Source organism: Notechis scutatus, chromosome 1 (genome assembly GCF_049901735.1).
Source record: "Notechis scutatus isolate UNSWTSFEM ecotype Mainland chromosome 1, rNotScu1.2, whole genome shotgun sequence".
NCBI classification, from domain to species: Eukaryota; Metazoa; Chordata; class Lepidosauria; order Squamata; family Elapidae; genus Notechis; species Notechis scutatus.
Window position 1 is genome coordinate 292,488,585 of NC_142009.1, and position 24,969 is coordinate 292,513,553.

A 24,969-nucleotide genomic window follows, 5' to 3' on the forward strand; every position below is an offset into this window, starting at 1 on the left:
ATTCAGCAGCAGTTTAAATTTTTGCCAACTATTCCATTCTATGCCCCTTCCTCCCCTCCCCCAGTTATATGAATCAGAACAGAGCTATTTTGAAAGCTCTGCATGTTTTCCCTACCTTGTTATCATCTGATGATAGCCACTCCAAGACTTTGGAGCACCATGGAATATATTTATTGGTAAGTACATAAATGCATTGTGCTTGTGTACCACTCAAGCTAAAAGAGATGACAGGAAGATACACCATTAGTTCAATAGAATTGCCACAATATCTTCTAAAAGTACCATAAATAAGATAAATGAGTATATGCGATTAATCCAGGCAAGGAGGAGAAATAACATGGTAGAAAAAAATGTAAAATGCCATAAAAATGGCAGATACAATTCCTCCCTGCCCCCTCTGACATCTCCAGAAACACTTCCAGAGAACATAAATCAATGACAACCAAGTATCACCCATCCACAAAGGGAGCAAATGAACTCAGACTCAGAGAGATACATTCTCAGCAGAGATATATTCCTGCATCATTAACACACAATATATCAAACATTATCACAGTGTCCCCATTCATCGGGCTTAAAGAGCACAGGCAATAAAAACCATACTATTACCAGTCTCCAGCTATCCTTTCAGGTAGGAGTTCAAATTCCCCCTACATGGAAAGGAAAGGAAGTATACAAAAATAAAGCATTAATATACTGTACTATACTCTAGCTATTGTTGAGTTAGAAGACACACACAGCCCTACTGGGACCAAGACTCAAGATTCCTGTAGGGAAGCAAAGAATCCCCCCTCCCCCTAAGCAGGGAATAGGAAGGAGTAGAACATACAAGTGATTCACAGACACATTTGGAAATAGTCTTCTGCATTAGATATAAGATTGAAAAGCAGGAGATTGAAGGATAATAAACTCCATTAGGAGAAAGAGGCATAAGGGGATGAGAGGAGAACTGTAACAATGGCAAAAGTGGGTGAGCTGCAAATACTATAGAGCAGTTATCTAACCACTAAACCATAGAGTAGCATCCAGAATCCACAACCTAAAGTTAAAAACTTGACTACGTGGAATGGAACAACTTTCATGTAATCTCAAAATATTACAATAATACACCCACACCCAAGTCTCAGATAGTGAGATTTAAACTTCCAATATTTACAACCAGCATAGGAAGCTGGCTGGGAATAATATAACTGTAGCTTCAAGACATCTGGTTAGGAAAACCTGCCTTGGTCAAATTAGTGGCCAAGAAGAATATGATAATAGTGATAGGAGATAATAATTTTAGCATTAGTCACTTGGTGATTCTTGGCTAATTAGGCCAAATAGAGAGGCAGATTTGCTGACCCATCGAGTCTCATAGGAGCAATGTAATATGTCCAAACAGAGATTAAGACTCAGCAGGTGTTTAATGAGGTACAAGAATGTTGTGTGCAAAAGGAAAAGTTTATGGTACCCTGCTTTCTTTACTTTCTTTAGTTTTAATTAAAAAATCTGGAGTCTAGAAACATATTATCAGGCTAACCAATTTTATCAAAAGTATCACCTATATAGTTCCCTTGCATTTTACCAAAATCATAAAAAGTCAACTACTGGATACACAGGAAAAGGCATTCACTTATATAGTTCCCAGGCTCTGAAATATACTCTCTAATGACATATTTTTGGCTTGTACTATTATCCTTTTTAGGAAGACAAAACCATAACCAGGTTCTTTATTTCTTTTTTATTATAATTTTAATTGTATTCATTTTGTATCATTTGTCCTACATTGTCTGTTTTTTATTGTTATGCCACCTTGAGTATTAAGAGTAAACAATAGAGTATAAATTCAATAATAATATAATTTTAAAAGGAACTCTGGCTTGAAACATTTATAGCCCCTTTCTAAAAAATAAATAAATAAATCAGCTAAGAAATATACAAGTTATATAGATTACAAATACAATAAAATATTTTCAAATATATTTGATCAATTTTGTAAGTAATCAGCTTAAGTGTTGCCCAACTATTTATAAGACAATGCAGATTTAAAACATATCCTTGATGTTTCCCTACCTATAGTAATGCTCCTTCTGAAAGTATGGATTTTATTTCCCAGAATTCTCAGCTATAGCCTTGATGTTTAGGAAATTCTGAGAATGTAAATATGATCACATATGAAAACTGACTGATTTTACTCACTCTGTATGACCCAACTCCCAAGTACTAGTTCATAAGAAAAGTAAATAGTTCTACTTTATCACATGACCTAAAATGGACACCTAACATCAAAAATGTCATCAAAAAAGCACAACAAAGAATGTTCTTTCTACATTTCTGTGTTCTTTTTTGACAGAAAGCTCAAACTGCCCAAGGAGCTGCTGATACAGTTCTACAGAGGAATTATTGAGTCTATCATCTGCACCTCTATAACTGTCTGGTTTGGTTCTGCAACCCAACAGGACAGACACAGACTTCAGAGGATAATTAGGACTGCAGAAAAAACAATTACTACCAACCTGCCTTCAATCGAGGACCTGTATACTGCACGAGTCAAAAAGAGGGCTGTGAAAATATTTACAGACCCCTCACATCCTGGACATAAACTGTTTCAACTCCTTCCCTCAAAACAACGCTATAGAGCACGGGACACCAGAACAACTAGACACAAGAACAGTTTTTTCTGAAAGCCATCACTCTGCTAAACAAATAATTCCCTCAACATTGTCCAACTATTTACAAGGTCTGCACTACTATTACTATTAATCTTCTCATCACTCCTTATCACCCATCCCCTCCCACTTGTGATTGTAGGACTGTAACGTTGTTGCTTGTATCCTTACTATTTATATTGACTGTTTCCTAGTATGATTTGATTGCTTATTGTACCCTACGACTATCATTAAGTGTTGTACCTTATGATTCTTGACTCTTGACGAATGTATCTTTGCTTTTATGTACACTGAGAGCATTTGCATCAAGACAAATTCCTTGTGTGTCCAATCACACTTGGCCAATACAGAACTCTATCTTCTATCTATCTAAATAACAGTCAAACAATACAATAATAAAAGAAGCAAAGAAGGTGAACATCCACATTGTGAAGACCACTTTAATGGTTACATTATGAAGTACCATCAAGTGTTTTCAGCCTCTAGTAACCACATAGGTTTTCTCCATCATAACCCATCCCTAACCTCTCTGAAGTCTACCAACAGGGCACTCATTACCATTATAACTGAGTCCACCCCCTTGCTCATCCTCTTCTCTTTCCTTCCACCTTTTTCCAGCATCAAAGCATTTCCATAGAGCTAGGCCTTCACTAATGTGTCTGAAGTGGGATAATTTGAGCCTGATTCCTTAAGTGAGAACTCTGGATTGATTTCTTTGTTATAAGTTTGTTACAATACATAGCTATGGGATATAGTTCTTCTTAAAATATCTAGAGGTTTTATGCTCCCTTAGTTATGGTAAAGATCAAATAATAATAGCCAGCACTTTCAATTGTGCCAAGAAACCGTCCAATTCAAATTATAATGCCAAACTCCCAAAAGTAAAATTTGGCAAAACTCTCATTAGGAAACACACACACACACCCCCCACACACAATGGAACATGCCGGCAGATGAATCGCTTATAAAAGAAACACTCTCCTAGCTTCCCAAATGTGTGTTCATACCCACTTGTCTGACTCTCTTATCCCGGAATCTCAAATTTCTAGGAACCGGTTCATTTTGCACCCCCTTTAATTAAAACCACAGCAGTTTCTCCCGATGCCCCCCGCCCGCGGCTGAACGCTGCAAACTGGCTCGCCGAGCCCCTTTGCCAAAGCCGCCGTCATCGGGGAGGCGGGGAGGAATAAATGGGCCAGGTAAAAAGAGCGCTGCGGTTGCCATGGTGACGAGAGCGAGGGAGCAGAGTGATCGATAGGTCTGCGTCGCCTCATCTGGCTGCCATCCACGTGCTGCTACGGAGCGGGGAGCAGGGGAAGCGGGGGTTGACCGGGCCGGGGGAGTGGGGGGGGGGGGAGCGAAAGGTAATGAAAAGCGATAGCCGGGCAGACGAGGCCTGAGATTTGATATGCAGCCGCCTTGGCCGCTGCCGCTCAATCAATACACCTTGTCGGCTAGCTAGCGGGTAATTGGCTAGCTCCAATTTTTGCTCAAGCAAAACAGAGAAAGAGCTATTATCTCTCTAAATCCTCCGAGTCACACCCTTTCCTCCCTGCTTTAGGTTTTTAGGGGGTTCGTTCACCTGCCAGGTTTGCATCTCTGGACCTCCTTCAGCTCTTTCCAGCCAGATTTAGTTCCCCAAATAAGAGGGTGTGTATTGCCTAAAATATATCTTAGGAGCTGCGTATTCTTCAGCATGGCAGCCACACTCTTGCCCAAGAGCGAGGGAAGGTGGAAAGCAACTGTGAAATGAAAGAGCCTAAAATGGATGGTGCATCATTTATTTTTTCTCGTCCTTCTACTATGTTCTTTCTAGCTCTTTTTGTGTCATTATTGCAAATATAAGTGAAGTCTAAAACTGAATATTGGCAAAAATTGCAAAACATAAGAATTGCCTTTTTTAAATAAAGCACATCCATTTAATTCGCATTTTGATAGTCTGCTGAGGTGAGGGAAGAATCTATTCTAAGCTAATTGATGGGTGTGAAATAGTTTTAATTACAATAAAGTAGCATTTATTTTACACACACACACACACACACACACAGCCTAGGAATTCTCTCATCCTGAGGACAATATTGCAGATGGAAGAAAATAATTCGCATTGTACAATATACTGTGATGCAGCAAAGCAACAATCTTGTGATTAATGGACTCTATTAATTAGGAGAGACATAGTTTTTACCAACACAGTTAAAAACCTGGGAGAAATATTAGGTAGCAATTCACTGTCTAGTAAATGGATCAGCTCCTCAGATGCAGGTGAATTTTTATATTGGATTCAGTTGACATTCCCAGAATGAAGGTTATTTGAGATACAGATGGCTATTTCTAAAATAACTGAGAATCATAATAATTTTAATGGCAGAGATTATAAAACAGTTTTGCAGGCACTTTAACAATCCCATTGCAGTGGCAAATTCAGTACTTGAAAAGTTCTTAGTAGTACAGTATCTGCCACTGTATGGATTTGTAGAAATATAATTTCAGTATAGGAAAGAAATACACACTGATTCAGCATCAATGCCCTAACCAAAACTCCCAAAGGAGAACAGGAATGGTAGGAAATAATCTAGAAATTCCCATCCAGAGAACCCTCCAAGGATATGGTTGCCACATATCAATACACTTTTTTAAAATGGTGCAGTAGGTGGAAAATGAGAAAAGGAACACAGTTTCCACATAGGTAGTCATTAATCTGTCACAGCAGAAAAACAATTTTGGAATGCCCTAAAAACCTAAATGATGGTAATAGTAGTTGCAGTACTTTTCATGCATTTGAGTTTCCAAATTTTCACATTACTTGTTTCTACTTTCTCAAAAGCAATTTGAAGTGTTCTATGCTAAGAGCAATAAAGCAAGTGCATGTTAGTAAGTGTATCAGATGGGGTTTTTACTTTTATGTGATGTGGAAATGACAGGTCTATCTCCTAGAATTTGCACATAAATATACATTCCCTTTTATGTTCTTCATCTGATACTAATCTGTTCATATTTCCTGGAGTTTAATGTGGGGAGATATTCCTCTTTAAACTAAGTTTTTTTTAAAGGAATTCTTTTCTGTAAAAGTTGTTGGAGATTAGAATTCATCTCACGCTAACGGTTTTTCATTACTACCTTGTTTTTTTTTAACCTATTACCTCTTTTTCCCCTCCAGTTTTGTTGTTATGTTGCATGCAGAAATGTGCAGCTTAAGGCTACTTTAGAAGCCATTGATAGATGTTAATCCTGCATCATAAACTTTCTATATCTTCAGCAGTATGTACTTAGAGGATTAGAATAACAATGGACGATAATATTAAAGTGTTCTGGTTTGCAAAACTGGAACACAACATACCTTGAAGGATAATCTTCTTCATCCATATTCTTTTCACTTCAAACAGGTAATGTAGTTCAGCCCTATTTCACACTTCAATCTCCTGCCTTCTGTGTCAGCTGCTCAGTTATTTGTATTCAGATCCCTCAGCTAAATTTCTTTTCTCTGTTCTCATATTCTCAGTTGATTAAATAGGTCTCCGTTCTATTTGAATTTCTACAGATAATTTCTATTTTATTTTAAAACTACATATCTCATTATTCTAGTCTTTGGCTAATTCCCTACCATAGGGCTTTTCCCCACTGGTATTTAACTATGCTATAATGTTCCCCTGATGTGCTTTTATTACAATCCCAACCTATACCTAAGGCAGTTTAAAGTCATGTCCATTGTTCTGGTTTTAAATAGTGTTTTACAACAAACATAGGTATAATTTATCACAAATCACCAGTTGTTTTGCAGTGTCACAGGTACATGAACCATGCAGTGTATGACAAGCTCAACAGCTAGTGGCTAGTGGCCATTTTAAGATGGTATAGGCTCACCCAATCTTCTCTAATTTCTGTGCACTGTCTTCTAGAACTATTCTATTTTGGGTAGTAAAAGTTATTTCAAACCAGGCACTATCATAGCATCTACCAGGTTCCCAGGTCAATCTCTAGATTGGAGACCTAGATCAATGTGATCAGAAATTGACAAAAATTGCTGGTATGTATGTTCATGTGTGTGCACGCTTGTTCATATATACACACTGGCACTCGTGTTCATGCAACCAATATATGCCAATATAGTTTTTTCCAGATCAAGCCTTCTAATTCAGCTATGAGAAAGAGAATTTAACCTTTTAAGACTGTTGTTTTTCCCCACGTTTATATTTCACGTCTTTTTGATGTTGTAAATAGAACATTAAGACAGGGAGACTTTCCTAGCTGCTGGGTCTCAAATCACTATTGCTATAGTTCCCAACAATCCTTACAATTGGTTATGCTTGCTGGGCTTTATAGTGTTGTATTTCAGAGAGAAAGATTCTCAGTACTGGAAGAGCAGAGTTTTCTTGCATATATTTTAAGATAAAGAACTCTGTTGACATTGTGTTCCAACACAATGGAACATTGGAACAAAGTTATATAAAGGATTGCGACTGTATCAATCTGTCTTCCAAAGCCAAAATGGAATGGCACCAAATTTGATCTGGTGCAAGAAGCCTGCAGATTAAAAGTGGAGGTAAAAAAAGGACTGTATCCAATGTAAGCTATAGAGAAAAGGCACTGCACCATGTTTCACTCCTTTACTTTGGTTCTATTTATTTTTATTTGTTGTTAATGCCATTTTTTAGTTAGAGGAATTTTATTATTGCTATTTATCATTTCCATTTATACAGGTCTTAATGTTTTTGGTATATTACACATTGCGCAAGCCACTGAGAGGTACTAGATTGCAGTCTGGTACAACTTTAATACATTCTTAAATTCCAGAATTTATTCTGTGATACATCCTTGTGTGAGAGGGAATTCAGTTGAAGTGTGGAATTGTTCTACCTCAAATGTCTCTTAGATGAAATATCACTCCAGATTTCCCATTGTATAATAATGGATGTGACCAATTCTTATCACAGTTCAGCCTAAATGCAACTACATCCAAAGAGAATTACCCGATATATGCCAGTATTCTGGGATCCTCTTATTAAAATCACCAAAGATCAACCTCTGCCTATATCTGATAAGCTACACTCTTTTAACCTTGTCATTCATTACTGTCTTACAAGCACTCCAATGTTTCACTCTTCACCTTGCTCCATGGCTAACATAAATTTATATTGTCAGGATCTTCATTTGAATGTTACAGTATCATGAATCAAGCCTACAACTGTAATAGGTATAAATCAGTAAATTTGTTGTGGATTGTAAGAAACCATGAGTTAATTCTGTTTAGTTAGTGAGATTTCAAATTTTAAATCCATGGTCTCATGAGGTCAAATCCTGTCAACTGCTCTGATCTATGTATTCCACCCTGTGGTTTCCTATGCAGCACAAATAAGCATACAGATACAACATGAGGGTAGTGTAGAAAGAAACACACAAAGAACACATATATATCTACTGTGATTTGACCCCAACACAGAGACATAATATGTATATGCATATCCTGATTAGTGCCTGGGAAGAAAGTCCTCACAAACACACACAGATGTGATCCATTATTTCACTTCATTGAAGAAAATAAGATACTCTCTGTTGCTTCTGTTGGAAATAATTAATGAACTCTTTCACATAAATGAACCAGTTTGGTCTAGTGGTTAAGGTTGCGTGACTACACACTGCATTCTAATCCCACCTTAGGCATAAAAGCCAGTTGGGTCAATCAATCACTCTGAACCCAACCTACCTCACAGGGTTGCTGTTGTGGGAAAATAGGAGGAAGGAGTACTAAGTATGTTTGCCTATATAAAAATTAATAAAGGTGGGATAAATAAATACATTTTTAAAAAGCACATATTAGGACTACCAGGTCCATGTTTCAAATTCTCAGAGGAGCACTAGATGGCGGTGAATATTTAGTTTTCTGCATCTCTTTTCTGCTACCAAGTTGTCATCCTAATTTTTGCAATCTGTATCTGAGTGTCTTTGCATGGAAATGTATGATTTTCTTTTGAAATGTCCTTCAAAATTGTTTGAATGGGAAATATTGCAAAATTATTTTTGGCTAATAGAGATAGTTGTTTAGGATTTTGGAACTGGAGTAATTGCTCAGTGGAGCTTTGGAACTAGCATTTGTGCTCATTGCTAACTAATCTATAGTGTAAACAAACGAACAGATGACATTAAAGACTATTTACATATTCCATTCAACTGCAATTCCTCTTCCAAACAAACTGTGAATAATGCTTAAATAATCCAATGCTTGGGAAATAGAGAACATGAAATGTTATATATATTACAGGAAGGGAACAGAGAATCTTAAGGTACCTTATACTGTATATTTCAAAAAACATCCTTCAGATCTTATAAACAACATGTCAGCTGTTAATGATAGTCCCCCCCCTTTTAAAGACTTCTGTACAAACTTGAAGAAAAGGTTCCATTATTTTAGGGAATATAGTCGGTAATTTTAATCTGAGTGCAGCAATAATTTTATTTCAGGCTTGTGAAGAAGTCTGAAAAAAATGGGCTTCTGTAATGAATAGCAGGAAACTACTATACTTATGCAGCAGTTTTTCTGAATCATTTTTAAGAACAGTTACTTGAAGTGCTTTGAAATGTTTATTTGTAAAAGATACTGAAATAGCAGAGATAAATTGTCTATGCTATTTGCTCTAAGAGACTGTAAAGGGAAGCAGATTTTTTCCACCTCTCCCACATTATTATCACTTCTACCTTACAGTCACAATTCCTTGTGCTATCAGCAGTCCCCAGGAATTAACAAAAGCTTTTTGAATTAAAAGTGCCTCCATAAATGCTGGAGGGTTGACATAATGGACAGATGGAAGTTTGACAGCTGAGCTATGGAGGAAATAGCACACAAACTTTTAAAAAATGATGGATGTCTCTGTTTCAAGTGCTTTGTCATCTATTTCCTTCCTGCTTGTTTCTTTGATTTCATCACAAAAGGTTTCACATCCATGTTTCTTTCTACAATTTTTCATTCTATCTCTCTCTTTAAAAAAATCTCGTTTATATATTACTGGAAAATTCCTGTCACCATCAAAACCCTAGCCCCTTAACCTAATCCTAAGTGTTTTTCTTAAGACAAGCAATTTCTGTTGGGTTCTATGTGTGAAAATAATTAAATACTTTCTACTTGACCCAGGTAAAGGGAAAGAAAACCATTCCAACTCAGATATTGAATGTCATTAAAGCAGGAGGAATTATATAAATAGGTATGAAAAAAAGAATAATCTTTCAATGGGAAATTTGATAAAATAAATCCTATTGGAAACAGTAAAACTAAAAGCAAACTAGTCAAGCTTCCATTCCCCAAGTCAGTGCCTTTCAGATAGGTTAGACTACAAAATCCATCAATGCTAATCAATAAGCCAAAGGAGGTTTTAAAACTGGAAAAAAAAACTCCCTTCAGAAAATGATTAGTGCTCAAGAGAAAAGTACTTATCTATTATCTTGGTTCAATGATGCATTACTCCCAAAAAAGTATGTTTACAAAAACAAGCATATGGCACCTATCTTTTCCAGTGCTGAGCAGAATCATCTTCTTGAATAAAATAACCAGCTGCCTGATATCATTGTTAGAAATACAGCAGATGTATTTCCCAGCAGGCACCTGACTAGACATTATATATTTGCATTGCACTTAGCAACCTTAGCTAATGCTATGTGAATCTTTGAAGAAGAGCTTCACTTAGTTGGGGGGGGGGGAATCTCTTTGAAGCAACTCTGGGAAGTGAAGAGATACCCTAGTTTGCTATAATGGAGTAAATGGGAATAGGGTGGAGTAAATAATGGAGAAAAATAATGTGCTTCTACAAAGCATTTTTCTATAGGGAAACTGTATGATGCATCCCTGCAAAGCAAAATGTGTCATCAAAACAGCTCATTACAATCCTTGATCCTATTACAATGCCTAGTTTTGTATGCCTTGGGAAACTCTTTTATCTGTGTGCCATTCATATTGTAATTCTTTAAATAAAGGCACCTTCAATTGAAGATTTGCACCAATGCAAAATTAGTTTCAGTTATGATTTATCAGTTGACATTTGTCCATTTCAAAGCCTGAGTTGGCTTTTTTGATGTGCCACATCAATTTATTTGAAGAGGAGAGAGATTAACTATATGTACTTCAGGGTTGAAGAATGGAGTCCTTGGTGCTCTCTGAGCTTGGCAGAGATTTCAATACCCAACTGGGTATCATCATTGTAATCATCATCATCATCATCCTTTCAGATTTATTTGAAGGTAGAACAAGGCTAATTTTTTCTTTTGCAAGACGGAGATTGTGGTAGTCCTCTATTAGATTAATAAAATATTTCAAAATCACTACTTTTAGGTCCTGGGATGAAAACTATCATCACATTTAAAACCAGCTAATTAAAGAAAATATGCAGTTTCTTGTTTTTGCATACTAATTTTACATATTAACTCCCTGCTGAAGTGAAGGAAAAACAAGAATTCTTGTTAATTTAAGTCTTGCTCTCTTCTCCCCACTACAGTTCAAAGGAAAAAAGATGAAAGTCTGTAGATAATCAAAATCACTTGGATCAATTCCAACTCCATATTTGTAGTTGCATTGTTTAAAACATATTTTTCCGATTCCCCAATCTATAGAGTATGCAATCTTGATTAGAAATATTGAAAAAATGTGGTTGCAAAAAATATTCTGATAATGGCAAGGTGGCTTGGTTGTTTCTTTTTTACATACAGATCACAATTCCTTATATAGGAAAATAATTTATATAAGCGGATTGAAGGAGAAGAACTCATCAAATTTGCAAACAACACCAAGTTGGGGAAATAGCTAATACTTTAGAAGACAGACTCAAGATCAAGAACGATCTTGACAAACTTGAACACTAGGCCCTCTGCAAAAATAAATAAATGCAATTCAGTTGACAGAAAAGTAATGTCTTACACTTAGGCAAGAAAAACCAAATGCACAGGTGGTACCTAGCTCAACAGCAGTAACTATGAGAAGGATTTTGGTGTCATAGTGGACAAACACTTAAGTGTGAGCCAATAGTATGCTGTGGCTGCCAACAAAACCAATGCAGTTGTAGGCTAACATCAAGAACATCCAAATGCAATTCCAGGCTACATCAACAAACACATGTGAATTGATAATACCACTTTACTGTACACTGCATTGGTACGACCATATTTGAAATCCTACATTCAGTTCTGGTCAGCACAATACAGAAAAAATATCGACACTAGAAAAGAGTGCAGAGAAAAGCAACAAAGATGATTAGGGTTCTGGATGAACAGTTGTGGTAACTAGGTATGTCTAATGTAGCGAAGAAAAGGACTAAGGTGACATGATAGCAATCTTCCAATATTTGAAGGACTGTCACAAGGAAGATGGGGTTAACCTATTCTCCAAAGCACCTTAGGCCAGGTCAAGAAGTAACAGGTTAAAGATCTTGACAGACTTGAACACTGTGCCCTATCTAACAAAATAAAATTCATTTAAGAAAAAAGTAAAGTCTTAAACTTAGGCAAGAAAAATCAAAAATACACATATAGACTGGGTGAAACCAGGCTTAATAGCAGTAACTGTGAGAGGGATCTTGAAGTCTTAGTGGACAACCAGGAAAATATGATTTGGTGCAGTCGCAACCTAAAAAGCAATGCAATCCTAAATTGCATTAACAGAGGGATACAATCGAGATCAGGTGAGGTACTAATATCATTCTGTAAACCTTTAGTAAGACCACACCTAAAATGTTGCATCCAGTTTTGGTCACCACACTATAAAAAAGATGTTGAGACTCTAGAAAAAGTGCAGAGAAGAGCAAGAGGATGATTAGGGGACTGGAGACTAAAACATATGAAGAACGGTTACAGGGACTGCGCATGGCTAGTCTAGTGACAGAAGGACCAGGGGAGATATGATAGCAGTCTTCCAATATTTGAGGGGCTGCCACAGAGAGGTAGGGGGTCAAGTTATTTTCCAAAGCACCCAAGGCCAAACAAGGAATAATGGATGAAAACTGATTAAGGAGAGATTCAACCTCGAAATAAGGAGAAATTTTCTGACAGTGAGAATAATCAACCAATGGAACAGCCTGCCTTCAGAAGTTGTGGGAGCTTCATCACTGGAGGCCTTCAAGAAGAGATTGGACTGCCATTTGCCAGAAATGGTGTAGGGTCTCTGCTTTGGCAGCGGTTTGGACTAGATGACCTACAAAGTCCCTTCCAACTCTGTTAATCTGTAATCTGATTATTAAAGAGACATCCAACCCAGAATCAAGGAAAAATAAATAAAATAAAAATAAAAAGAGTAAATAGTTAGGGTGCTGGCCTAGAAGCCAGGAGACCATGAATTATAGTACAGTTTAGGCACAAAAAAGTGAACTGATGACTTTGGGCCAGTCACTCTCTCTCTCAGTCCAATCCACCTAACAGACTTCTTGTTCTGAAGACAATAGAAGAAAGAAGGAGTGTTCAGTATGTCCACTGCCTTGTTTTATATATATATAAGTAATAAAGGCAAGATAAAAAATCTAAAAATGTTGTAATTTGCAGGTATTCAGGAAGTACTCAAATTTGTAATAAGAACCAGATGAATTTCTCATCTGTTATGTTTCACACTGCCCTTCTTTGCTTGTGATGCGATATTGCATGTTTTTACACTGGTTACTAAGCCATAATATTTTGATCTTCACTTTGATGTCCTTGCCACACTATAGCAGGTATAAAAGAAAAAAATTACTAGCAAAGAAATAATCTGTAGAAAGAGAAACCAGAACGCAGGCAACAAACAGGCCCGCATCTCTGCAGTCAGAAAGCCACATCTAATAGCACTACAACCCAGATATCTTTTAAAGTGGTTCTTGCGTTGCTATAGAAACAACATGTATGAGAACACCTTCAGGATTCCCTCAAGGGGCCTTGCATTTTGCATTTTAGATTACATGCTGTATATATTTCAACAAATTTTTTTTTTTTTTTGAAAATGAAATCAAGAATCTCGTGCCAGGACATTCACAGTCAGTGTGAGAAAAACCTTGGAGATTAAGAATTTCCTTCATTTCATCCTTAATATATGTCTTTTATGGTATAACATTAAATCAGTTGTATCTTGGCAACTGGATAGGGAATTCTGGGAGTTAAAATCTACACATCTTAAAATTGTTGATGTTGAAAAACACTATCTAGAGCACCCTCCCCCCAGATATATTGTATGTGAGGTTGAGAAACACTGGATTAAACAAAATGCTGAAGAGGATATCTTGCATGGAAAAATTCCTAAGAAAGCAGTATCCTACTCACCGCTCCCTTAGAACCATTGTCAGTTTCTCTTTAGTTATAATGGGCATGATACAAATCAGGATTTACTGTACTTCAAAAGTGCAACACAAAAATCTGAAAACTGATTTGTGCTGCCTTCTGAAAGTTCTCTCTCTTTTGGCCCCAACACTAAATAATATTTGTTTGGGTTAAATCTAAAACAAGATTAAGATTAAGGCATTAAGAGTTGTTAACCTAATCCTACGTAGCTTTTTCTCTGGTAATATCACACTACTAACTAGAGCATACAAAACATTTGCTAGACCAATACTTGAATACAGCTCATCAGTCTAGAACCCGCATTACATATCTGATATTAATACAGTTGAGAAAGTCCAGAAATATTTCACAAGAAGTGTTCTCCACTCCTCTACTCGTTGCAGAATACTTTAGGCTACCAGTCTTGAAATTTTAGACCTAGACAACCTAGAACTACTCTGCCTTTGGCCCGATCTAAGTATAGTACATAAAATTATATATTGCAATGTCCTACCTGTCAATGAATATTTCAGCTTCAACCATAACAATAAAAGAGCACACAATAGATACATACTCAAGGTTTATCGCACCAAACTTGATTGCAGGAAATACGACTTCAGCAACAGTGGTAAATGTCTGGAATACTCTACCTGACTCTGTGGTTTCTTCCCCAAACCTCAAAAACTTTAACCTTACTATTGACCTCACCCCTTTCCTAAGCGGTCTGTAGGGGGCATGCATAAGCGCACCAACGTGCCTACCGTCCCTGTCCTTTTTTTTTTTCTTAACATGTATCCATTTCATGTATTCATAACTATGTTTATACTTATACCCGTTATCTTATAATCGCTTGACAAAATAAAATAAAATAAAAATAAAGATACATTGCCTATATACTTTTGTACAATAAAACTAGTTATTTCTAGAAATATTTCTGTTGGGATCGAAAGCTGCCTATTGGGTTGTTTTGATGCAAATAATAATCACTAGATTGTTAAAAAGAAAATATGGGATGCAGTCTTCATGGCAGAGGGAAGCTTTATCAGTGTGTCTTGAGCTCAGAAATCAGTCAGCTGTAGCAGCCTTGGGGGCGGGGGGGGAGGCTGGCTATGCACCCTTGACTTCTGATTCTAAGCTGACTTTTATATTACACTAAAGCCTTTCAAAACTGCACCCAAATTTAAAAAGACTTGAGGGAAATAGGAAGCTTGATAAATCACCATTCCAAGCTATGAGATTTGATTGGGGGCAAATGTTTAAGGCATCTGAGCTCAGCATTATTAGGCAGGCCCCATCCATATTTCACTCTTACATTGTGAATTGAAGCAGCAGCAGGCAAAGGAAGAGAGAGAGAAAATGGGGGAAGGGAGAGATCGACAGTTAATTGGAAATGTTGCATCTGCTGCATATGCAAAATACATAAATATTTATATCCTGAGGGCTGACTTTTGGATGTGCTCCTAAGTAATAAGAGGAAAATTTTATTTTGGAATAAGAATTCTCTCCTTACTCTCTCTACACTGTAGTAAACATGAACAGGGTATTATTATAATTATTATTCCCTTGAATGGGAGCTCTTTGCCCAGTGTGTTCCTTTTGTGAATTTCATCCAACTGACTTCAGTAAGAATCACACTGGATTTTTATTTTGAACAAGAAAAACAAGCCATAAAGAAATGGATAGAATCCATGTATAAATATGAGGGATTGCAACAGGGAGAAACTATAATAGCTCCAAAGTGCCTGCTGATTTATTGATTTGGCGGGGAAAGGGTTGTTAATCTTTTTTTAAAATCTATTCTAATCAGAATAGGAATTCATCACTAGATAACATCCAGTGTTTTATCTAGAAATAAAAATCCTCATCAGCTACAATTTTAAAAATGCTGCTTAGTTGAACGAAGGAAGGAAAAAGCAGGAGAATAACATTTCTCTGAGGTCTGTATAGCTCCAACATTACTAAGCTTCAGAAAGGTGTAACCTAGCAGAACGTGGTACAGATGCCTCAGCAAGTGCTCCATCTGGAATGTGCTGTATACGTTGAACTGAGTTTGTTTATTTTTCCCTCCAGTAGAACTCTGCAATGCATGTTATTTATTTCACTTTTGTGTATATTTTTAATCTTATGAAATTGGATAGGCTTAGAATCTCATGGAATAGGATATAAGCCATTCTGATTGAGTTACAGGCAGAGGTGGTGTTCAGCAGGTTCTCACCAGTTCTGGAGAACCGGTAGCAGAAATTTTGAGTAGTTCGGAGAACCGGCAAATACCACCTCTGACTGGCCCCGCCCCCATCTATTCTCTGCCTCCCGAGGATCCTTCCCTGCCATGCCATGCCACACCCACCAAGCCACGCCCACGGAACTGGTACTAAAAAAAATTGAATCCCACCACTGGTTACAAGCCCAATGAAATAAATGAATTATCCCTTCAGAGATATTTGGACACAGACAATTTTTTTTAGTAATTATGAACATATAATGGGATATTGTTGCATCATTAGAATTAAAATTGTTCTGAAGTATTAGTTTATATAACTTTTAGTTGTCCAGTGGTCACCCCTTCACTGAACACTATATCAGGTTACTAATTTATTATGGCATTCAGCTTTTGGGGATCATGGTGTATAAACATGTGAAAATAATATAAGATGGAGATAGAGATACAATATGATATATGATATGATATTGTTGAAAGAAATAAGAAAAGAAAGGAGGGCATAAGAATGATCTATAGGGACTATGAACAAAATCATAAGATGTAAAGCAAATTTTTGTCCTGAACATTGAACTTGACTTGATCATTGTTTGAACTCTAATAAATACAGTTAAATCTTCTACTGAAAATTAATTCTGTTGCTTCAAGGAATGTTAGCCTTATATTTAATTATTAAGCCAAAGCCAATGATGAGAAGGAAGGACATGCAGGTAAAGAGGTGGGTCATAGAGCATTTAACCCTTTCCATTTTTCACTGAAAAGAAAAATGCCATGGATTGCTGTGGGATAAGTGAAGTACTTTTCCCAGCTCCCAGAAAGCCCATAATTGTTCTGAATGTATTTACAAATGAGTATTCTCCCTTGTTTTGAAGGGAACCATGGATCAGGATTTAAGACTAAGATTCAGATGAGATTAAAAGAACTCAGAGGAGGAGGAAAGGGGAAGGAGCACGGATGGGGAGAGCTTTGGGGGGAAATTAAAAAAAAATAGTTCCCATATCCTTTTTATCAAATATATACCAAATCATTCAGTGCTGGGATTCAGCCGGTTCTCACTGGTTCAGGTGAGCCAGTTGTTAAATTTTTGCGCAGTTGGTCCCACCCCACCGCACCCCTCCCACTCACTCCTTATCACTCTTCGCCCACCTTGGACTAGAGTCATGCCTGTGGCATAGCTGTTGCTGCTTTCTGGTTCGCTCACTTGCCTCGACTATGTGGCCCAGCTGATTTCTGCCTGGTGATGAGCCTTCCTTCGCCGATCTCTGCTCTTCATCCAGCTACCTCCCATGCAGCCACTTATCACCTGGCCTGAAAAGGTAAGGCTGATGGTGGGGGAGGGGGCCTGCCACGCTTGTCCAAGTGGCCGCGGTGGGGGGATGACACAATGAGGCTCATCTGTCTTTCAGGCCCAGCTCTAGGGGGAGGCCCAAGAGAAAGCTCCTGGTCCGGGCACAAAGCGCCACAGTGCGGTGCTCTCCCCTGAGGGTTGCTCACCCACCACCCAGAAGTGAGGAGTTGCCCCATCACTGGTTGGATACCTGAGGTGGAGGGGAGGGTGAAGGACGGCAGCCGAGAGGAGGCCAAGCCTTGCCATGTTGCTCCTGATGTAGCCCTTTGGCCAAACGGGCAGGTCCAGAGCGGGTTTCCCTTCTGCAGTATGCCACTTTCTGCATTTAATTTTGGAGCCACCCGGGCAAGGCCAGCCCACTGCATCCAGGCCTGGTGGCACTCACCCCGGAGCGGTGGTTCCTGCTGCCACTGCGAGAGCCAGCCAGCCTAGCCTGAGCCCACCAGGAGCTCCTGGTCAGTCCCCCAAGGACCACAAGCAAAAGAACCATCGTCCTCCACCAGCCCACCTGAGCCTGCCCGCTCGGTCAGGTTATGGGAGTGCCCGGCCTCCCAACTGCTCCCCTTGTCCCAGAAACACTATAAAGCCTCCACGGCCTTGTGTTGTGCTACCCAGCTGCCTTGGGAGTGAGGGGAGATAAAGAGGCCATCCAGCAGCCTGAAGCATTGCTTGCTTTGCTGTCCTGACTCTGCTTTTGCAAGTTTCACTGCCTTTTCCCTTGTTGTGCAGGACTCTCAATCTTTGAGACTTCAGCTGCTTCCTAAAAGCAGAGCAAAGGGGGCAGGGCAACCGATATCCTTGCCCCTTGCATGCGTGCCTCCCAGGCTTTAGCTGTACATGCTTCCTCTAAAGCGGTGAAGACGAGTGGAGAAAAAAAAGGCGATTTGTCAGGGCAAGCCAAGCAGCCCGGCTGTTTCAGACTTTAACCCTGTGTGATACAGGCAATGCTGTGTGCTCCTGCTGGCCCAGAGGGCGGGCAGGTCAGCTGGCTGTTGCAGAAATGGGAACAGGTTAAATGCTGCAAAACAGGAGGGGGGAGAACAGAACAACATGGGCCTAGATCTCACCTGCTGCTGCCGCGGGATGAGTCCTCTGGGAGGATGCACGCCATTTGGCCACTTTTGCTTCCCCTCCATTAAAGCTAGCACCTCAGGAAAGAGAAGAGGGGAAAGTCTCAAGCCCCACAGGCATCATGAGGGGAATGGCAAGCTCGTGAGGGAGGGAGAAAGAAGAAGAGAGTGAGGCCACAACAAGAGGTGGGGAAGAGGAAGGGGCTGTTGTGATGTTAGCGCTCAGGACCGTGATGCAGTCTCAAACCCCTTCCTGTGTTGGGAAATGGACATTTCTGTCCTCTATCAGGCTCGCACTTGCCTGTGAAGAAGTGGGGTGTAGGGTGACACTGCACACTTCCCATTTTGGTAGCCCCCCCATAGGGAAAAGAAAACATTAAAAAAACTAAAAACCTCATGGCTCGGGCCAGGCTGCCGGACTAGCGGCAGAACTTCCATGCCCAGGATGGACCCGCCATGGCACCCATAATTCCATATCCACCAGCAGCGGATTGTCTGTATAAAATGAGAGGCTTTGCCTTCCCTGGGCAGTAGAGCTGCCTCTCGTTAGTGCCAGAGAGGCTGAGGAGAAGGCGGTGTGTGCCTGCCAAAAAATATTTCTTACAGCTTCACTTGTAGCATAGATGAGAAGATCAAAACACACACGTACACACACACAAACAGAGGTTGGATCTTTCTTTCCTCCCGCCCAACCTACTGGAGACCCCTGGATTCCCTCCCCAACCCCGTCTGGCCCTTACAGGCATCACCCATGCGAGTGAAGTAAAGTTGGCGACACCCACCCAGTCACATGACCACCCAGCCATGCCCACCCAGAGAACAGGTTGTTAAATTATTTGAATCCCACCACTGAAATCATTCCTAAATGAACATATACCTTCACTGATAAACATTAAGTAACTATTAAATTAATAATCATATTTCAGAATTACATCAAAAACTCAAGCATCACTAGCTATCTCTTAAAATGTACGTGTCAATAGTATTTTAAAACTGAGTAAACATTTTAAGAAATTGATTGTGTAAATTACCTATTTCCTACCGTTAATCATATTAAATACATTAGTTTAATGATAAACAGAAGTGACAGGCAGAATATATTCAGTGTGGTTAAGAACACAAACTTATCATCAGTCTTACTTCACATCCATACCCATGACAGGGAGAGAAATATACTTATTTTCTTCCCTTTTTTATAGGGTCTTTCTCAATATGGTGTGTTTTATATGTACATCCTCTGTTGGTTCAAGTGCCAAAACAGAATTTTGCATTTCAGGGACAAATGTACACATATATAGAAAATAACTCTCAGGCTATTCTCTTTCAAGATAAACTGTATTATTTGGAGTGCAGAAAAAAAGTAAAAAAAAAAAACTAGGCAAGAGAGAAGAATGCTAAAAGGAAATTAGCTAAAATGATTGGAAAAATGCCATTATTGTTCCCTATACAGTGGGATGCACTATATAAGGGAACAATAATGGCATTTTTCCAATCATCAAGCATAGATGCTTTCTTTACACACATTAAATGAGCAGCACGCACACTCTAGAAATAAAACCCAATCATCTTTTAACATGTATCTTGTTCTACCTGTTACATTTATAGTCTTTTATCATTTTTTTTCAGCATTCCCACAACTTTTAAGGCTTCCTTTTCAGGAATTTTTCCTTGGACCCCTAACATTTATAGCCATCACCCTAAACGCCACAATTCAAACAAGGGACCAACAATTTGTTCCTATCAACTCTGGAGGGAGGAGGGAGGAAGAGTTTATTTTATTTATTTATTTATTTGATTTGTCAATTGTTTCCAAGATAATAAGTATAAGTGTATACATAGTTGTGAATACATGAAATGGGTATATATAAGAAAAATAAAAGAATAGAGAAACAATAGGACAGGGACGGTAGGCACTTTTGAACATGTTTGCTAGCTCTTTCTCTTTTTTTGCATCCTGATTTTCAGGCTTTGAGATTGCAACCCCCAGCAACAGCCCAAGCCAGTTTAGCCAACAGTGTAATGTGATTAGTAGTGTGACATATTTGCAGGGTACTACAGTAGATGGAAAGGACCAAAAGAACAGCCTTTCATGTCTCAATTTTATACATGAGAAAAGTGGAGGGTATAAGTTTTAAAAAAAAATGATGCCCTGTTTTGTCATACTTTGGCCATATCACTGTTTGGATCTTCAATTCTGACATTGTGGATTTTTTTATTCTGCTTAATTCCATTCAGTCAGGGCTGGTGCTGCATGCAGATTCTTTCCTCCCATAATCCTTTCCTACCATTTGCCTCTCTCCTTCCCCCCGCCACCTCCAGTTTTTCCCCCTAATACTCAGCAGCTCAGGACAAAAATTTATTTTTTATCAAACAAATTTTCCTATGGGATTAATTCTTTGACTTTCCATTTTCTTCCTGTTTCTATGGAAACTGCAACTGGTTCATATGTGTCGTAACCATAGCAACCATCATGGCTGAAGTAGATGGTGTGTGTTTTAAAGATGCAATTAAATAAGAATTAGATTAGCATCTCTCGTGCCATGTGTGGAGCAAAACCTGCTGTGGCTGTTACGGGTTTGATGGAGACTATTTTTGAAAATAATCATACCCTTTTCTCATTTCTCTCCAATCTTTATTCTACTGGTAAAACTAGACGTTGGCTTTTTTCCCAAAAGATGAGCACAAGCAGCATAAATGGATGTCTCTATATTACAGACAGAAGCTGCTAGTAAAACACCTTCCAGGATAGAGAAAAAAATTACTTAGGAGAGTAGATTCTAGATTCCTTAAGTCTCTCGCTCTCTTAATGAATAACTGAAATGATTAAATTTCCCAGAATTTTTAATGATTACAAAGCGACACACAGAATGTGTTCTGTACTTCATAAAATTAATTGAGAATGCTTTCATAGATCACATAGAGGTAGTGATTTTTTTTTTTTAAAAAGTCACCAAAATAATTTCCCAACCAGTAATTATTTAAATGATTTTAATCCATTGAAATAGTCTAATGAGAGCTGCAGTATCTACTAATGCATTCATTAGTGTCTGCCTAGCATATTCTCCTAATTCTTTTGACTTTGATCTTAAGTTTTTTCCAACTACAGAGATGGAATTCAGTCATAAGATCACATAATTAAAACATTTAACAGATTTAACAGATTAACAGAGTTGGAAGGGACCTTGTAGGTCATCTAGTCCAACACCCCCCCAAGCAGGAGACCCTACACCATTTCTGACAAATGACAATCCAATCTCTTCTTGAAAGCCTCCAGTGATGAAGCTCATACAACTTCGGAAGGCAAGCTTTTCCATTGGTTCATTGTTTTCGTTGTCAGAAAAGTTCTCCTTATTTCTAGGTTGAATCTCTCTTTGATCAGTTTCCATCCATTATTCCTTGTCTGGCCTTCGACTGATTTGGAAAATAGCTTGACCCCTTCCTCTCTGTGGTAGTCCCTCATATATTAGAAGATTGCTATCATGTCTCCCTTGGTCCTTCTCTTCACTAGACTAGCCAGGCCCAGTTCCTGTAACCATTCTTCATATGTCTTAGTCTCCAGTCCCCTAATCATCCTGGTTGCTCTTCTCTGCAATTTTTCTAGAGTCTCAACATCTTTTTTATAGTGTGGTGACCAATTCTATATTCTGAATTCTATATGCTGCTGTCAACCATAGATTCTTCTATATTCATTTTGGTGGGAGAAGAGACCAATATTCAATTGGACAGAGCTGCGCTGGGAAGCAGCTGTCCATTCCATTTATTATAACCTGATTCCCCTGCTGAATTTGATTGAGTCTGAAGTTGAGCAAAAGGATGGTGCTGTGGGCAAAAATAAAGCTATGCCAAGGGCATTATAAAAAAACATGTTTATTGGCAAGTAGATAGTAGTTACAGAAAAATTAAATGATTGGCACCAGAACTGAGAAAATTGGCTTATTCTGAATTGCTATGGCTATGAACAATCATAGAAAATGTTTTCATTTTGATAAGGAGAACTGCTTGGTATAACCAATTTAAGCAGCAGAAAGCAAAGTTGCAGAGAGCCAGTTTGGTGTAGTGCTTAAGACATCCGACTAGAAATCTGGAGCAATGTGAGTTCTCCTCCTGCCTTAGCAAAGCCAACTGGCTGACCTTTGGCCAGTCATTGTCTCTCAGTCCTGGGAAGGAAACAAGAGCAAAAATGTTGCCAAGAAAATTGCAGGGGCTTGTCCAAGCAATTTCCAGAATTCAATAGTGACTCTAAGACCACAAAAGCAAAAAAGTACCAATGAGCATGACTACTAGCAATATTCCTTGGTGTTTATCTGGTTTCCTGGCTTAACTTTTTGAAAGTTTTAAAAATAATACTTAACATATTTGGAAAGCTCCCATGATATAAAGCAAAGCACTACCCTCTGATATAAATATCACTTCCAAGAATGCATGTAGACACGATGGGCATATTTAAGGAATAAAAATGGGAGATAATTGAAGCCTAATATTTTGTTTGGGCCAGAAATAAGAAAAAGATAAGCCGCGATAGCTGGGAGCGTTAATATCCTAACCAATCCCAAACAGTTGCCTTCGTAAGACTTAAAAGGTTTTTTTTTTTGCTTGCTTGTTTTGCTTAACATTCTTTGCCCATTCTAAAAATATGTTTCTTCTTCAGTCGCTGCTGTTGATTTATGGTATACATTAGTCTTTCCCAACATTATGTGCTCTAGGTTTATAGGAACAACTACAGCAGCTATTCTGGTCGAAAATGTTGGCATTTCTCCCTCCAAAACCTTTGGAGAACACAAGGTTACAGGACCCGGGCCTATGTTTGGGTTGAGTGGCTTCTGTTTGGGTTGTCTGTAAGTTAACTGTGGGAGAAAAAAACTAGTTTTGTGTATTTTCCATATATATCTTCTATAAGTAGCTTTCTCCAGTATGGCACCCAGATAAGTGGGCAGCAAGGCTGAAAAACTTTGGACCTTGTCAAGCCAACCTGAAGAGCACTAGTTTGGGAAGAGTTGTTCTAGATTCATGTTCACAATTTCACACAAGCTCTTCAGCAGAATTTTTGTAATATCATGTATTATACTAGGATGGTCCCCTTGCTACTATCTCTGCTGCTTTTGATAGCACTATCCTTTGCAAGAAATTAGCAGGTGTTAGCTTTTCCTAGCCTGTTGCTTTCCTGTCACATGCTTCATTAAATATTTGCTTGAGATCAGAGACAACTTAAAGTGAAGATATTGGCACCCTTAAAAATATGAATCTTCTAACTGAAGAAGCTACTGGACTGTTTTTGACTTCAAGGTCTGCAATCCACATTCTCCTGAAAAACATCAGTAGAGGCACTATAAATATCTAGGATAGGGCTGTCAAACTCCTGACTGGCGGGCCAGATGCATCATGTGCTGGCCACACCCTTGCCCGGTTTAGCGAAGCGGGGAAAGTCCTGATACATCATGTGATGCCACTGTGACAATGTGAGTTTGACACCCCTGATCTAAGATATTCTTCAGTTCATAAAGCAAGGTTGCATTTACATCTTTAATGCTCTTTGAAAAACAGAGCTGCAGCTAATTCATGCTGGTCTAGTCCCGTCTTGCAGTGAGCAACTTGGCACAACAAAAAATGGATGTTGTCTTTCTACAATGCCACTTTCACCCCAAGCTGATATGGTCCAGAAATATTGGAACTACCATTCCCAGATTTCTCAGCCAGTATGGCTATCGGCGGGGAAATTCATGGTTTAGGTGACTCGATCCATTCTCATTGCAATCCCCTTCTGCATTTCTGTCCAGAAGGTGCTGTGAAAAAAATAAACCTTACATTTCTTGCCTGTAATGAAAGTTTGCACAAAGTTTTAGTTAATTCATTATCATACCATCTGCAGGTCTCATTTTTTCTGAACACTGAATGTAAGGGGAAAAACCATCATAACAGTAAGAGAAGCTCAGCAGTAGAACCACCTACCTAGAGAAGTCATGGGCTCCTCATCATTGCAAATCTTCAGACAGAGGTTGGATAGTATTCAGTCGCAAAGGCTCTAGTTAAGATTCCTGAATATAGTAGAGGGTTGGTCTTCATTGCCTAAATGGCCCTTCCATTTCTTTAGATCTAAAACATTAAGATATTGTTAAATAAATAGATTCAGAATCTGTAATGTTCCCATTGTCTATCCTGTTTATGGTCAATGAAAAATAAGAAAAAGTAGGGAGGGGGAATCCCTATCGGGACAGTGTTTTCTGTTGTCAGTGCTGAAAGCCTTTGTTATTGTATGCTTTGGAGGACAGGAGATTTGCGTCTTACTTGGTCATGCAACAACAAACAGGTTTGTTTCTCCAGTTCTTTTTAAAAAGTAATTTCTTCTTACTGTTTGCATTTAATGCAGTATTTAAAAATGTATCCATGTATATGTAGTAGTAGGTTTGTAGTACCTTGTCCTTTAATAACAGA

The 24,969-nt window shown here is 38.5% G+C and overlaps 1 long non-coding RNA gene across 1 annotated transcript in view; it reads right to left on the reverse strand.

The window, feature by feature from the left end:
• LOC148133433 (uncharacterized) overlaps positions 1-24,969 on the reverse strand; it is a 106,333-nt gene that overhangs the window by 28,030 nt on the left and 53,334 nt on the right. The window contains exon 3 of the long non-coding RNA XR_015746804.1: positions 24,487-24,630. This is a non-coding gene — a long non-coding RNA (uncharacterized LOC148133433). The remainder of the gene's footprint in view (positions 1-24,486; positions 24,631-24,969) is intronic.